Below are 14,746 nucleotides of genomic sequence, written 5' to 3'. Positions count from 1 at the left end.
TTCCCACTCTTGAGCACAACAGTTCTTCTGAAAGCAGTGTGAAACAATCTGATACCAGACTTGATTAATATTACCCAAGAAACACTTAAACAGCTTTATGTCCATGTTTAGTAATATATAACTCCACCCTCTTTCATACATTATTTGAACAATAAAGCAAACTCTTAAGCTGTGATAAATAGATGTCTGGAAGAGCACACCCTGACTCCACCTTTATCTGATTAAAGTGTAAAACAAAAATGCCAGTTTCACCCAAACTGAGACAGCACACACAAGCACATGATGGAATTTACTCTCTCAAAAAAGAGAGTAAAATTAATTACATGACTCAATGGCTGAAGCATTTTGAACCCGAGAACCAGGGCCTAAACAAAAAACCTGCCATCCCTGAAAAGTACTCCCAGAATGTAGGCAGACAAGGTTGTTTGGGTAAATCTGATATCTTTTATCAGACCAACTCAAATAGTTGGATAAATTCTTCTTTGCAAGCTTTCAGGTATTGATTTAAATTTTCTATTAATTACTATTGTGAACAGCTTTCCTTATCATGCAATCACAATACCACAATCATCACTTTCATTCAATACATTTGCCTTGATCAATTCCTACTCTGACTAACTGGTCTATCTTTTACCATCCCCCTGTGCTTTGTTTGTTTCTCCTCATTCCTTACCCACAGTTCTTCCTCCTTCCTTACCCACTCTATTTCTTACCCACTCTATTCCCATTTCCCTTTGCCTCCCTTGTTTTCCTTACTTTTCTGCTCTGTTCCCCTTTCCTCCCCTACTGCCAGCCCTGTCCCTATATGAAAAAATTAATCCTTGAGGGAACACAAGCTCCTGAAGGCATTCTGCTGTGAAGTGCCTTCATCTAATACCTGGTTTGACGAGGGTTAATTTTTTGCATGATTGGCCATTTTAAAAGCACTCTGCAGCCACACATGTGTGTTATCCTATGGCTGTAGAGTGCTTTCAGGGGTCCAATCATGCAAAAACTGTAACTTGTGTAAGCATCCTTAGTTGTTTCTACTCCAAATCTCTGCCACCTCTTACTTTCCTGCCCCCGCTCTCCCTCCTCCCGAAACAGCAACTCTCAATTGTTCTGGGCTCATGATCCCATTTTGTAGTGAAAACTCAGCTTTTACAATTGAATTTCCATGGTGCTCATGACCCTACTGGTAACTGATGTCACCCCTCTGAGGGTCATGACTCCTACGTTGGGAATCACTACCCTAGAAATTTTCTTCTCCTTTTCCCCCCTCACACCACAGAATGGACAGAAGATTGAGAAGCCTTCTTATATTGAATCAGACAGGAAACCAACACAGTTGCGGTTGTGCTCTTGCGGCACGTTAGTAATGTAATTGAATGGCCATATCTTCCATCCACTTACTAATCAGCAGTGATGACTATTGTGCATTGAGTTGGAAGAACAGCTAAACAATAGGTAGAGTGGATGCTTGCATGTAAAGAACATCTAGGAAATTAAGAATGACTATAAAATTCTATACAAGCTATCCTAAGTGCCACCACCTGGGTTAATATAATGTTTCTCAGAGGCGTGCTGAAGTAGCCTGATTTCTGGTATCTCTACAAGGTATTGTGCTGTGAAGACATACTCAAAGAGGCAGGAAGTTCTTGCAATACTTAGATATTTTGTTGATGTGACCGAATTTAAAAAGACAGGAAAAGATTAAGGGCTACCTTCTTGTTACATGTACAGCAGGAGTTTTCAAAAAGAAATGTGACCTCTTTCTGAGGTTGATATAGGCAAGAAGGAAGACCTCTGGTATCAACAGTCTACTGATCAACAGTCTGATCTCCTTGGATCAGACAAATTCCTTTGCTTGATGTTATTTCAGGAGGCATTTGCATCTGAATGATAAACTGTCCCTTGAGATAATAACCTGAAAAAGAGCATAGTGTGGTGTTTTGTTTTGTTTTTTTCTCCTTGGGCTGATGAGAGTGCCTTTCATTTTACCTATAATAAAGTAAATGCACAGGTTGGATGCTCAACTATTTTGAACCTTATTTGGAGCTCAGCATAGGGGAATACTATTGTCAGTGAATCCAGGAACAATTTATTCCAGACTCCACCTTAAGCAGTGACTGAACAGCTATGAGATTTCTGCTCTTTCCACTTAAATCTGGAGGTATAGTCTCCAAGAGAAAAATTGTATAAGTGAGGCAATTCTGTCAGAACCTGCATGCAAGGGCCAAAGAACATCTCTGCTATCATGTGGTAACCTGCCTGGGAATGCAGCACAGGTCCTGGAGAACTTTATGAAGACAGAATTGACTGAAGGACTATTTAGACTGAATACACAGACAAAATATTTGGGATACAATACAATGCTCTCACAAATGGGTAAGAGTTAGACCTATGAGAGGCAAGATGAGAGCCTTGCTAGAATTTCTAGTCCTCATAATGAAACATCAAGTAAAATCCTACCTAGATTTGGCAGATATTACTGATGTTTTGTGCCCCGATTTTCTATGGTACAGTAACTGTTCTCTTAATAGACTTCCTGCACCACTGATCTCTCCCCAAAACCATTCTCACAGGCTCAGGACCAAGTGACTCCACCACAATGAGCCAGTGCAGCGTAGTCCAGACTTTACAAATAAGTTTATCCTGCCAACAGATGCTTCTTAACAAGTCCTCAAAGTTGTCCTGTCACAAGGCAAGTGATGGAAGGCAGCTAAATAATCTACTTCAGTAGAAAACCTCTTTGTCCGTACCATCTATTTAGCACCAATTTCATCAACATAAAAGGCTTTTGAAGCCCTAAGCTATTATCTGTTTGGGACATATTTTTACTTTGACTATTGACGAGGTCACTCTGAAATAGATGCAATCTATGACAGAAAAAAACAAATTTACTAACAAGTGTTAGGAGAAACAAGTGTTAAGGGCTACCTGCCTCATACATGACAGCAGAGTTTTACAGAAGGGAAAAATAAAAGTCGTCTAGGTAAACTGCAGCTTGCTTTAGTAAGGCAAACCATGTGTTTTGCTTGGATTGACCAGATTTGTGTGTCTGAATAATAAATTGCATTCTGAGGTAAAGGTGTGGAACACATTTTGTTGTGACACTGCTTCTTCCTGGGCTGCTGAGACAGCCGACTCAATTGCATGAACTTAAACCAAAAATAGCACAAACATACAGATTCAAGCCACTCAACTGGGTTACTTACACTGTTCCTCAGAACTGAAAATTAAATATTATGTTATCCTTTTTGTTAATAACCATATTTAAAACTTTGATAATTTATATGAAAGTATTATAAACTAGTGTAATCTACTGGAAAAAAAGCACCCACCCGATCAAAAAAAACCCCAAAGATATACAGCCTGCTTTTTATGGTTGCAATCATCAGGAGCTGCAGGTGTTCAGCTAGAATTGCTAGAGTTCTCCTGGTAGCTGGAAAAAAAATAAAACTAAGCCACTATTTATTGTTTGAGCTCTGCACTCCAGGAGTAATAATGCACTAGGCTCCTTTTCCTGCTCTACTATACCTTCCATAATAAAATACCATATTACATGCATCTTCTGCCTGGTAACATCACTGAAGAGAGTCAAACACTAAAAAGCAAAGTTCGTGGCTCTATTCCTGGCCTTGAGGTTTATGTTAAGAAAACCTCCAGATCAAGAGGGAGTCTTTGTATAGTCTCCCTCTCCAGGTTGAGAGGAAGTCTTTCTTTGTATGAAACAGAACAAGATAAACTTTGCTTTCACAAGGGACACTGACAAGACTGGCAAAACTAAAATTAGATCTTCCACCTGTGCTTTGGCTTGCAGATGCACATGTGGACTCTTGTACTTGAGACCATTGCTTCTCCCATGCACCACTACAGGCGAGGGACCAACTGGCTAAGTAGCAGCACTGCAGAAAAGGATCTGGTGGTTACAATGGACAACAAGCTGAATATGAATCAGTATAGCCCTGTTGCCAAGTAGTCTAATGGCATACTGGGCTACATTAGTAGGCCACATCTGGAGTACTGTGTCCAGTTTTGGACTCCCCACTACAGAAAGGATATGGACAAGCTGGAGGGTGGTCCAGCAGAGGGCAAAGAAAATTGTTAGGGGTCTGAGGCACTGTACAGTGATGGATTCATTGGGGCCCTAGGCCTGGGCCCCCCCACAGCCTACACCCCTGGCCTACAGCTGTAGGCTCCGTCCCCAGCCAGCACAACAGGAACAGGAACCAAAGCAAGACATGTTGCCCCAGCCTGGAGAAGGAGCCCCAGCTGCCCCAGCCCACAGGTCCACACTGGAGCCAGAGCCTGGGGCCAGCTGTGCAGGGTGCATCGCTGCTGCCCACCAGGCATGTGAGGTGTGAGCCAAACTCTGGGTGTGGCCCTTCACCTCACCACAGATCAGTCCGGCTGCAGTGGCACCCACCCAGCAAACTCACAGAATCATAGCTGAGCCAAGCCAGGACCTGACTGTGTTAGAGTTGCTCCACTGCCAGCAGGTCCTGGCCATGCACCATGCCCAGCTCCACTCACTGCCACTGGCAGCTCTGGCTGCTCCCATGGCTCCAGTGTGGTTGTGCCATGTGCTCCACACCCTGCCCAGTACCTGGCAGCCATGGCCCACTGCATCACATATGCCTGGCCCAGCCTGGCCACTGGTTACTTCCACTCTGAGTTGCCCAGGACAAGGAGCAAGATTGCCTCCCCATTCAGTAAAGGACTCACACTTTCCCTGACCTTCCTCTTGTTGCTAACATACTTGTGGAAATCCTTCTTATTACCCTTCACATCCCTTGCTAGCTGCAACTCCAGTTGTGCTTTGGCCTTCTCAACTTCATCCCTGCATGCCCAAGCAATATTCTTGTACTCCTCCTTAGTTGTTTGTTCAAGCTTCCATTCTTGTAAGCATGAACAGCACATGCCCCTGGAAGCTGGGGGAGCATGGCAGCGGTGGGAGCTTGGCAGTGGTGATAAGCAGGGGAGCTCCTGCAGATGCCTCTGGTACAATCGGCAGCTGGTGGGGGGGATGGCAAGCGCCGACCAAGGGTCAGCAACCACCCGCAGCCACCATCAGCAGCAGCCAGCGTGGATTGTGGACTGACCGCAGACACCACCGGCTGTGTCGGCGGCGGGGTGGTGAGCAGCGACCGCCCACCAGCGCCGCCAACACTAACACCGGTGCCTTCTTGTAGGGGGTGCACCACCACACTCAGGGGTGCATTTGCACCCATGTGCACCCTCTAGGCATTGCCCCTTCTTGTAAGCTACCTTTTTGTGTTTAAGCTCACCAATGAGTTCTCTGCTAAGCCAAGCTTGTCGCCTGCCATATTTGCTATTCTTCCTGCACATTGGGAAGGTTTCTTACTGCCCTCAGTAAGGTTTCTTTAAAACACAACCAGCTCTCCTGGACTCCTTTCCCTGTCACACTGGCCTCCCAGACAATCCTGCCCATCAGTTCCCTGAGGGAATCAAATTTTGCTTTCTGAAGTCCAGGGTCCATACTCTGCTGCTTTTTCTTTCTTTTGACAGGATCCTGAATTCAATCATCTTGTGGTAACTGCTTCCCAAGTTGCCATCCACTACTACATCCCCCCAAAATTCTTTCCCACTTGTTAACAGCAGGTCAAGAAAAGCATGGCCTCTAGTTGGTCTCCCTAACACTTGCACCAGGAAAGTGTCGCCAACACTCTTCAAAAACTTCCTAGACTTCCTGTGTACTGCTGTATTGCCCTCCCAAACCTTTTAGCTGTCAAGCTCTTTGGTTCTGTCTCTCTAGATAGTCACATGTAGTTGAGTTTTTTGCTTTAGATGGGCAAAAAACAACACTTTAGATAAAAATTAAATGAGTTTATAAATTTAGACAAACTTTATATGCAACCCCCTCCCCCATTCAAATTCATGAATCCAGAAGTTATAGGAAATGCCAAGCTAAAGTTCTCAAGCAGATATTAATAATTCTGAATACAGAGTATGGTTTGAACAGCATGCAGTAAAAAAGGCAGTGTCACACATTGAATAATAAGGAGAAAACAAACATTTAATAGCTACTGTTTAACTGAACACTATCCCACCTGTGTGCTGAAATTCACACAGGACCCCTGCTTCAAAGATAAGGTCTTGCAATAAAAGGTTGAGTTACCTCCCTCATACAATGTCTACAGTTTTTAAAAAGCCAGTAAAAAAACCCATCTATTATGTGGTATTATAGTACTATGCTGGCTCACTAGCAGGGATGCAATCTTTAGATCCACTGTGTAGACCTCTGACACTTGAGTATATGAAGCATCACTACAAGCAGGAGACACTCTGACAATAGATTTTATAGGTGCTTGCTAACAAAATGAGGAATGGCAAGACTTGGGCACCTTTGGGTTCTACTCCAGGCTCTGGAGTAGGCTTTAGTAGAAATATATTATTCTGATCCATTCCCTATAGCCTGCCTTTGTCCTGTCTCTACCTCCCACATAAGCTCCTGGTCTCAGTTCCATCCTGAGTCCCAAACACCCCTCCTTAAAATTGTGATCCCAGACTTGTTAACCAGTAGATCATAGTCTTATACCAACAGACTCTGCATCTCAGGCTCCTCACTCCCATTCTTTTCTAGGCAGTCACAGTTCCCACTCCAGTTTGTATCCATCTCACCCAACATCCACCTTCCTCTTCCTCTCATTTCCCATTCTGTCTCCCTCCTCAGGCTTCTCATCCATGCCTGCCTTGGGAACCAGAGGGGGAGTGGCCTCTGTTCATTCCCTGAATCCAAGCTATTTGTTGGATCCGTCCCCCTTTCCAGTCCCTCAGGTCTTCTTCATAGTCCCAGTCTCCCTGCCTTGTGAGTCCAAGTCCCTCTTGCCTACTGATTACTTATATAATCCTAGGTCCCCTTTCATCTCTCCCCCCTCGCCCCATTTCTCTGCCTGGTTCCTAGAACTTCTCTTGCCTCGTTTTACCCTCCAGTCTCTATTTCATGTCATCCTACATTCTCTCCATCTCCCAGGTTCCTTGCCATATTGTCTATTCTCTGGCCACCTGTACAACATCCTATATCAGGATTTTTATTTCTTTGCATGAAAATCATAACGCTTCCTCTCTTCCCTGTTGCTGTAAGAGGGTCATGGCAAAAACAGAGACCCTCTTAGTTCTGGCACTGGTCCCTTCCAAGCAAGAAAGAGCTACTAAAACAAAGTCCAGTTTTATTCCTGTAGCTCTGAGCTGCTACATGGTGGGTGTGCCTACACAAGACATTTACGGTGGAATTGCCTAATTAGCTCCGCAGTATGAGTCTACATGTGCACTCCTACCAGGAGAGAGTAAAACTAATTAACTCTGCTGCAGGTTAGTACTTGTAAATACAAGCACTATCCTGCAACAGAGTTTAGTGCACAGCAACACACGTGTAGATAATGACAGGGCTGGCTGAGGCACAAGGGTGCTTCAGTGCAGGGGCTGCCTACTCCCCAGCCCCCCTTGCCAGCTAGGGATGCTCCAACACAGCTCAGCCTGCTGCTGCCCTAGGCACATGTTCAAATGCAGCACCCAGGAGTAATAAACTCCAATGCAGTATGTGCCAGAGTTTAACACTTTGAATTAATTGCACATGTAGATGCACCCAGGCAGTTGCTCTGTGGGGACTGTACATATGGACTCTTATCAGCACTATGAGCTGACAGAGGCTCAAACATGCTCAGTCAGGACAGAATCGAAGATTTTAGCTGTTGGGTACTAGCAAATCTCTACTGAGAACCTGCAAACTGTCTGTAAAGTTACTTCAATTTCAACTGATTTTGATGGAGATGGCAAAAGATCCCTGACTCAAAGCTACTTGCTTGCCAAATGTCACATCCCCAAGTCCAAAGCAGGGGGCAGGAGGGCACAATAAAGCTTTCCAAAGAAAAGGTCTCTACCTTGAACAATTATTTTGCCTGTAGTTAGTCTCTGAAACAGCCATTTTAACTATAAGTTTTGGCTTCAGGCATCTGTCAGCGAAAATTTCAACTGAAAAAAACAGTTAGTGTCTTAAAGTTCTAAGCAACTGAAAATGGGGAAGTGTCAGGCAACCTTGATAGTAGGCAGTTCTACCAAGCCACATAATTAATGAAAAGAATAACTGTTTTGGTCCACTGAAATAGTGGCACATTTTATATGCTTTCTCATGTGACCACCTGAGAAGGATTTCAAACATAATTTTAGCTTCACAAACACTAGATTTATGACAGTGTAACGCCATTTAATTCAGAAACAGTTATTCCTGATATACACTGATATTAATGAGATTACAATAAGACCATTTCAGACATAAGCATGATGGATCCATATACTCATTGTTTCCTTACCCAACTCATTTATACGCATCCTCTTCTGCAGTCCTTATTTGAGTAGAATAGATTTTCAAGGATGAAGAGGGAGTAAATCCTATGAAGTCTAGACTGCAGAAGAAATGGAAATAAATGTATTCAATCTAATACATAGTCTGATTTATTTTTTATTTCATTCTTTGAATTATACTGCACTTCTCACTTTCCACAGGTTCATGATTATCCATATCACTGAGCTTCGCATTTGGAAAGAAATAATGAACCAGAGAAAGGATTACATAAAGAGTAAAACACTAAATAAATGGATTTTGGTTGCTTGTTCTGATTTCAGAATTACACATTATAGATCACTACATGGGTGCAACATTTATAATACTTTAAGTAGCCTGAAACTACAAAAAGTTAGCAGGCAGACAATGCACAGGTCTATAAACACTATAGATCAGCCAGAACTGTATCAAAATTTACCCTGGATTAAACAAGAGATAAATTCGGAAGCACTTCACATTCTTGTGTTTGATGATGCTTTGTCTTCCCCATCAAACCATAATAGGGAGTTGGTCAGTTTGGCAAGATTCCACAGTGCATTGCTTCCAACCTTCCCAAGGAAAAATGGTGGTGGGGTTGCTTTAATTAAAACTTGAACAAGTCTTAGTTTCCAGCAGACTTGATTAACCCAACACCTTGCTGCACATGAATAGGCACACCACTATAGTGTTTATAGGCACTACACATGACCTTAGCTTTAAAAACCTAGGGAAAAGCACACCATTGCCACACTTCTTGACAGAGTCTTAAGGAGAAGGCAAGCTTATTGAACCTTTGTTCAGTAGTGTTGGAAAGATGTAGTTGTGATGATCCAGGAATTACAAGGGGCAAGGATTTTTATGGGTGACATTTTATAAAAGATGTTTTATAAGAAATCCATCCACAAGATTCACTGTCTCTTGCCCTACTGAATACTTCTAATTCTGGGCTGCTAGAAGGCTGTCTAACTCATGGAACCTGTCTCAAGCTGTGGCAGAATATAGCATGGCCACACCACTGACATGCCCTTTCTGCCCCTTCCCTAGCCATATCTGAGGTTTTAGATAGCCTCTTTATGCCACCTTACCTTTTAGGCTAATTTACAAGTCAAAAGTAGAAGTGAGAACTTAAAATTGCACCCCAAAATCTGTATGGTAACTAAAAGATGTATTCTCATATGAATATGGGTTCAGGGCCTGCTTTTAACATGGGCAATGTAACCAAATAGTGTTAAAAAAAAAAACAACAACTCCTCCATGCTTCAAAATTGATTTGAGTCACACTTGGAAATTGTATTCACAAATGCATATGTTGAATGGCATGATATAACCACTTCAGCTGGACATATAACATTGAATCTGGCTCTATCATTTTAAGTCCATGTCAGATTAGAAGTTACAAAGAACTGATTTTAAAGTAAAAAGCAGAAGTCAAGTGCCTACCTTCAATCCATCTGCTCCAAATATTTCTACAATGAAGGAATTCTGCATTATGGGGTTTTCACACTTATCTTTCTAAACTACTAAACATAGATACGTTCAGTGTCCTGGTAGATAGATGGCAAAGCGAAATACTGAGTCAATAAATACAAAGGGAAAAAAAGATGGCAAGGTATCAATTAAAAATCTATGCTCCATAAGGATAAAAACAATAAATAGTTTTAATATATATCAAAAACAAAAGACATCCTAACATCAGTATGTCTGTTAATAGATGGAGAGGGTGACAATTTTTAATAATGCAGAATAAGTCAGTGTTCAATAAATATTACTGTTCTATATTTGAAACCAAGCTAGATGATGAGGAAATGCTTTATTTTCCAACAGCAAACAAGGAAAACATTAAACTATACGAGCTAGGAGTTGAACATTTTTAAATAATCAAGTCTGGACAGTTTGCACTGGAGAATTTTTAAATACAGTTCGCTGAGGAGCTTTCTGTTTGAATGCATTTTGGAAACTAGAAAAATTCCAAAGGGTGACGAGTTAGTGCTAACAAAAAAGAAAAGTTGGGGGGGGGGGGGGGGGGGGAGCTGACCGCAGTGATTGTAAGCTGTTTACACTGACATTAATTCCATGCAAAATGATGGAACAGTTGCTATGGGAACATCAAAGAATAAAAGGATGAAAATATGATTTGTGACATTATTACTATAACAATGGGATGCATCTATCAAATGATTAATTCTACCTTATATTGTATGTTAACACATGTCTATATTTGCCCTGGGGCAGAGTATTGCAGTATCACTCTCCAGTCAGTTGCCCTGCACTGGAAAAGGTGTTTGACACCCAACTGAAGGACTAACATTGAGCAACCTATTTGGGAAAATGTGAATTGTTACCCAAAAGTTTACTCAAGTGTTAGCCCACCAAAAAGGTTATTAGGGGGTTTTCTATACAGGTGCTTTTAGATGAAGCCAGAATGTCAAAAGCGTAGAGTTCAGAGAAGAGAAACTATTTAACAGTAGGATGCTGCTCTGTGCTCATGATAAAGTACATCACTATAAACAAATACTCTTTATGTCATAGAAAAGACAGAAAGGACACTGTCTGACCTAAAATGTTATATCAATCACGGAAGGGGTGAGATCAAACTAGAAGAGGGCGTCTTAAGAGTAAACCAATTCCTTTGCTAAGCTTGGCTTCTTGCTTTCCCACCAGATTGTCTCCAAAAAGCCTAAACTAGAAGTCTAGGTGGAGCTCAGGGGAGTGGGAATCAGAAGGTCTCAGTCACCAATTGCCCTCAGGCAGGGGCAATAGGAATCCTGTATGCCTTCTTCAAAGGAAGGCTATCCCTCCAGGGATGGACGGTGCCTAGTCAATCAATTACTTAATTATATACAAAAGTATTATTACAACAAATCCATTAAAGGTTAAGGACATTGATTATGTACATTATACAGATTATGGACATAGATATGTACAAATTTACAAAACAATAAACCCTATACCATTTTATATATATTATAATACACACATATACATACATACACACACAATTATTATTCAAAAATACAAGCGAGCAATAGAACAACCCAGAACAAAGAATATTGAGTGGGTAACCTTATAACTCTATAAATATACAAACTAGTACTTCAACTTATTCACATAAACTTAAAGGCACAGTCTACAGATATAACAAGAAATCCTTAGACTATCTGGGTGCCCTCCAGGACAGGGGCCCCAATCCCAAGGTATCACTATAAGAAAGGAGGTCAGGGGGAAAGAAAAGAAGAGGGAGACCCCAAAGACTCCTAAGCCCTTGCCCCCCCGCCATCACCCAGGAGCGGCCCATGTGGTGCCCCTTCACAACCCTGGGGGTCCCACTCTTCTCTGTCCCCAATGCATCTCCCTCCTGCTGGGCACGCAGCTCCTTTTATACTCTCCAGGGCTCCGCCCCTGAAGTCTTCCGGACCTGACAGTGTTGCAGTCTTCAACCAGGTCCAGAGGAGCTCTTCTCCCCCTCCCCTCAGGAAAGGGGCATGACTTCGCTTCTCTTGCTGCCTCCTGATTGGTGGATGGGCACCACCAATCAAAACAGCCAAGTCTCAAGCCTGGGACTCAGCCCAACCTCTGGAAGGTAAGCCTGCTACATAAGGCTAATGCCTAGATGACTATTCTTACCACTAAACTTCTAGATAAAAAGATAACACTTCCACCACTACAACCACCACAACCTCCTCCTCCTCCTCCTCTCCCCCTCCCCCGTTTAAGAGCTAAGAGTACTTCTACTTTTTTTTGGAAAAATAAGAAAAGAGTCTTTCAGGAGAGAGTCCCAGGTTGTGTCCCAAGTAAAGGGAGGTGCCTTCCAAGCACCCTGAGCTAGGTACCTAAGTCCAGGAAAGGGGAGCAATTTAGTATTATGTTTGTCCAACCTCATCAGCTATTTTAGTGCAACAAAAAGCACCTGTCCACATGTTCATGCCTTTTGACACAGTAAGAGTGGTTCATCTGACACAAAAATGGTTGATCTACAACTGAGAAGTTGCCGTTTCAAAACGCAACTTTTATATCTTTATGGGACAAACTTAATGTGTGGGTAGTTCTGACAGACCCTTCCCTTCCCTCCCCTCCCCCCCCAGCACTCTCCCACAGTGCTATGCTCTCCCCTTCCCCTCTCTAAGTGGGAGGAATGGAGGGAGAACAGCTGAGGGGACCAGCCTCCAGGTAGCCCTTTCTTGTTTGCTGCCTGCCAGCAATGGCGATGGGGCTGCAGCAGCAACAAGGGCTTCCAGGCAACACTAATCCCTGGTCTCAGGCTGCTTGCCTGCCCTCTAAAGTTCCCTACCCACAGGCAGCCTGAGACCAGAAATCACCTGCTGCTGCAACAGTCTCCAGCTTCTATTAGCTGCTGCCATAGTGTAAATAGGTGATTAGGCAAATCAGTCAGTGAGCCTGCCCAATTCACTGACAGGGTCCCCTGGGGTCTGGGGAGTTAAGGTCCAGTCCCACCATTACCTCATGGCTGGAGAGTGCACCTTCCTGGCAACTTTATCACCTTCCACCCGAGGAGGCACACTCTCCAGCCATAAATACACATAAGCATTTTTTAATTGCTCTTCTTGTTCTGCTACAAACTTTGTAGCACTACAAAACTAATGTCTGCCAGAGCCCCAATACATTGCTGCCTTCAACTGTTATCTCTTGGCTGGGCTGGATCCATATTCCACATGCAGTAAGGTGCCTAAAATCATTCACTGACAGAATCAGGCCCCTCATAAATGCTGTCATGACTATTTAAAAACAGGACCACTGGAGAAAAAGAAATAGTATTAGTGCCACCTTTTAGACATGTGGATATGATATGCCTTGGACTTTAGCGAGCCTTTTGACACTATCCCATAAGATTCTCATAAACAAACTAAGGAAATATAGCCTAGATGAGAGTACTGTACGGTGAGACATAGCTGGTTGGATCATTGTGCTCAATTAGCTGTCACCGATGATTCAGCATCTAGTTGAAAGGCCTGAAGTGGGGTTCCCCAGGGCTCTTTCCTGGGTCTGGTATTGTTCAACATTTTCATTAATGATTTATATAATGGGATTGAGAATACCTTTAGCAAATGTGCAGATGATACCAAGTGCCAAGTTAGGTGGAGTTGCAGGCACTCCGGAGGGTAGGGCTAGGATCCAGAATGACCTGGATGGACTCGAGAACTGGTCCCCAAAAAAGTTAGTAAAATGAAATTCAAGAAGTACAAAATGCAGAGTCCTGCACTTGGGAAAGAATAATTGTATGTACAAACAGACTGAGGAATGACTGGCTTGGTTGCAATACTACAGAGAAGGACCTGGAGGTTACAGTGGATCGTAAATTGAATATGAGCCAACAATATGCTCTTTTTCTTCCTTTTTCAACAAGAGTCAACAGCACACTGGGTTGCATTAATAGGTATGCCATTTGCAAATCAAGTGAAATGATTATTTTATTCTGTTCAGCCCTAGTGAGACCTTACTTGGAGTACTGTGTCCAGTTTTGGGCCCCACACTTCAAGAAGGATCTGGACAGACTAGAGAGTGTCCAGCACAAAGCAACAAAAAATGATTAGGAGCTTGGGATGCGTACGTTTTGAGGAAAAGCTGAACAAACTAAGATTATTTAGCCTGGAGAAAAGATGACTGAGGGGGATTTGATAAGTCTTTAAATGCCTGAATGATGATTAAAAAGAGGCTAGAGAGACTGTTTTTTTTGGTCACAGGGGACAGGACTAGGAGCAATGGACTCGAGCTGCTGCAAGGAAAGTTAGGTTGGAAATGAGGAGAAGCTTTGACTTCCTCAGGCCTGTATTGGACCTATTTTAACGTATACCCAAAAGCATACCTTACAATAGGTCCAATAAAAAATACATCGCCCACAGGAATCCTTGCCTCTCACAGGCCCCTTAAAAGAATTTCAAGGTTGACACCCAAAAACTGCAATATACAAAATTACCTATCCCTTTTGAATATGTTAGCTATATTGCTACCTATTAGTTGCCTGCATATATATTGATTTGAGGGAAAACATGATAGACTTATTGGTTTTGAATATAAACAAAGTCATTTAGAAAAAGTAATAAAAACCAGCTACAAAGTGGCAGCTTATTTGTTATTGGCTTTTGATACTTAAGAAGCAATTTTAAAAGCTCCATAGATAAAATACTGATTAATGTTACATAAGCAAGGACAATTTGAACAACGATTATAGAAAGGAATGCCAAATTATGATCATAAAGCTTTGAGAGACCACTGATAAGATACACAAAAAAAATATCCTTTGATCGTAGTCACATGATTTATGGTACATACCTTAGCTATCTGTGAATAAAACATTGAGCAAGGACGGTCATATAGTTTCTAATTATAGTATGTTACAGTGCACTCAGCTGAACCTTGGTCAAAGATTATTAACTTTTAAACATCCAGGGGAGAGACTTGTAATTT

At 42.4% G+C, this 14,746-nt stretch overlaps 1 long non-coding RNA gene across 1 annotated transcript in view; it reads right to left on the bottom strand.

Annotated features, from left to right (window-relative positions):
- The window catches only part of LOC112551879, a 36,220-nt gene that overhangs the window by 15,627 nt on the left and 5,847 nt on the right, over positions 1-14,746 (bottom strand). Inside the window, exon 2 of the long non-coding RNA XR_003096213.1 lies at positions 8,313-8,405. This is a non-coding gene — a long non-coding RNA (uncharacterized LOC112551879). The remainder of the gene's footprint in view (positions 1-8,312; positions 8,406-14,746) is intronic.

The sequence above is a fragment of the Alligator sinensis genome, unplaced genomic scaffold (genome assembly GCF_000455745.1).
Source record: "Alligator sinensis unplaced genomic scaffold, ASM45574v1 scaffold600_1, whole genome shotgun sequence".
Classification (NCBI taxonomy): Eukaryota; Metazoa; Chordata; order Crocodylia; family Alligatoridae; genus Alligator; species Alligator sinensis.
The sequence above is the reverse complement of the archived record's forward strand: the minus strand, read 5'-3'. Positions and strand labels throughout refer to the sequence as shown.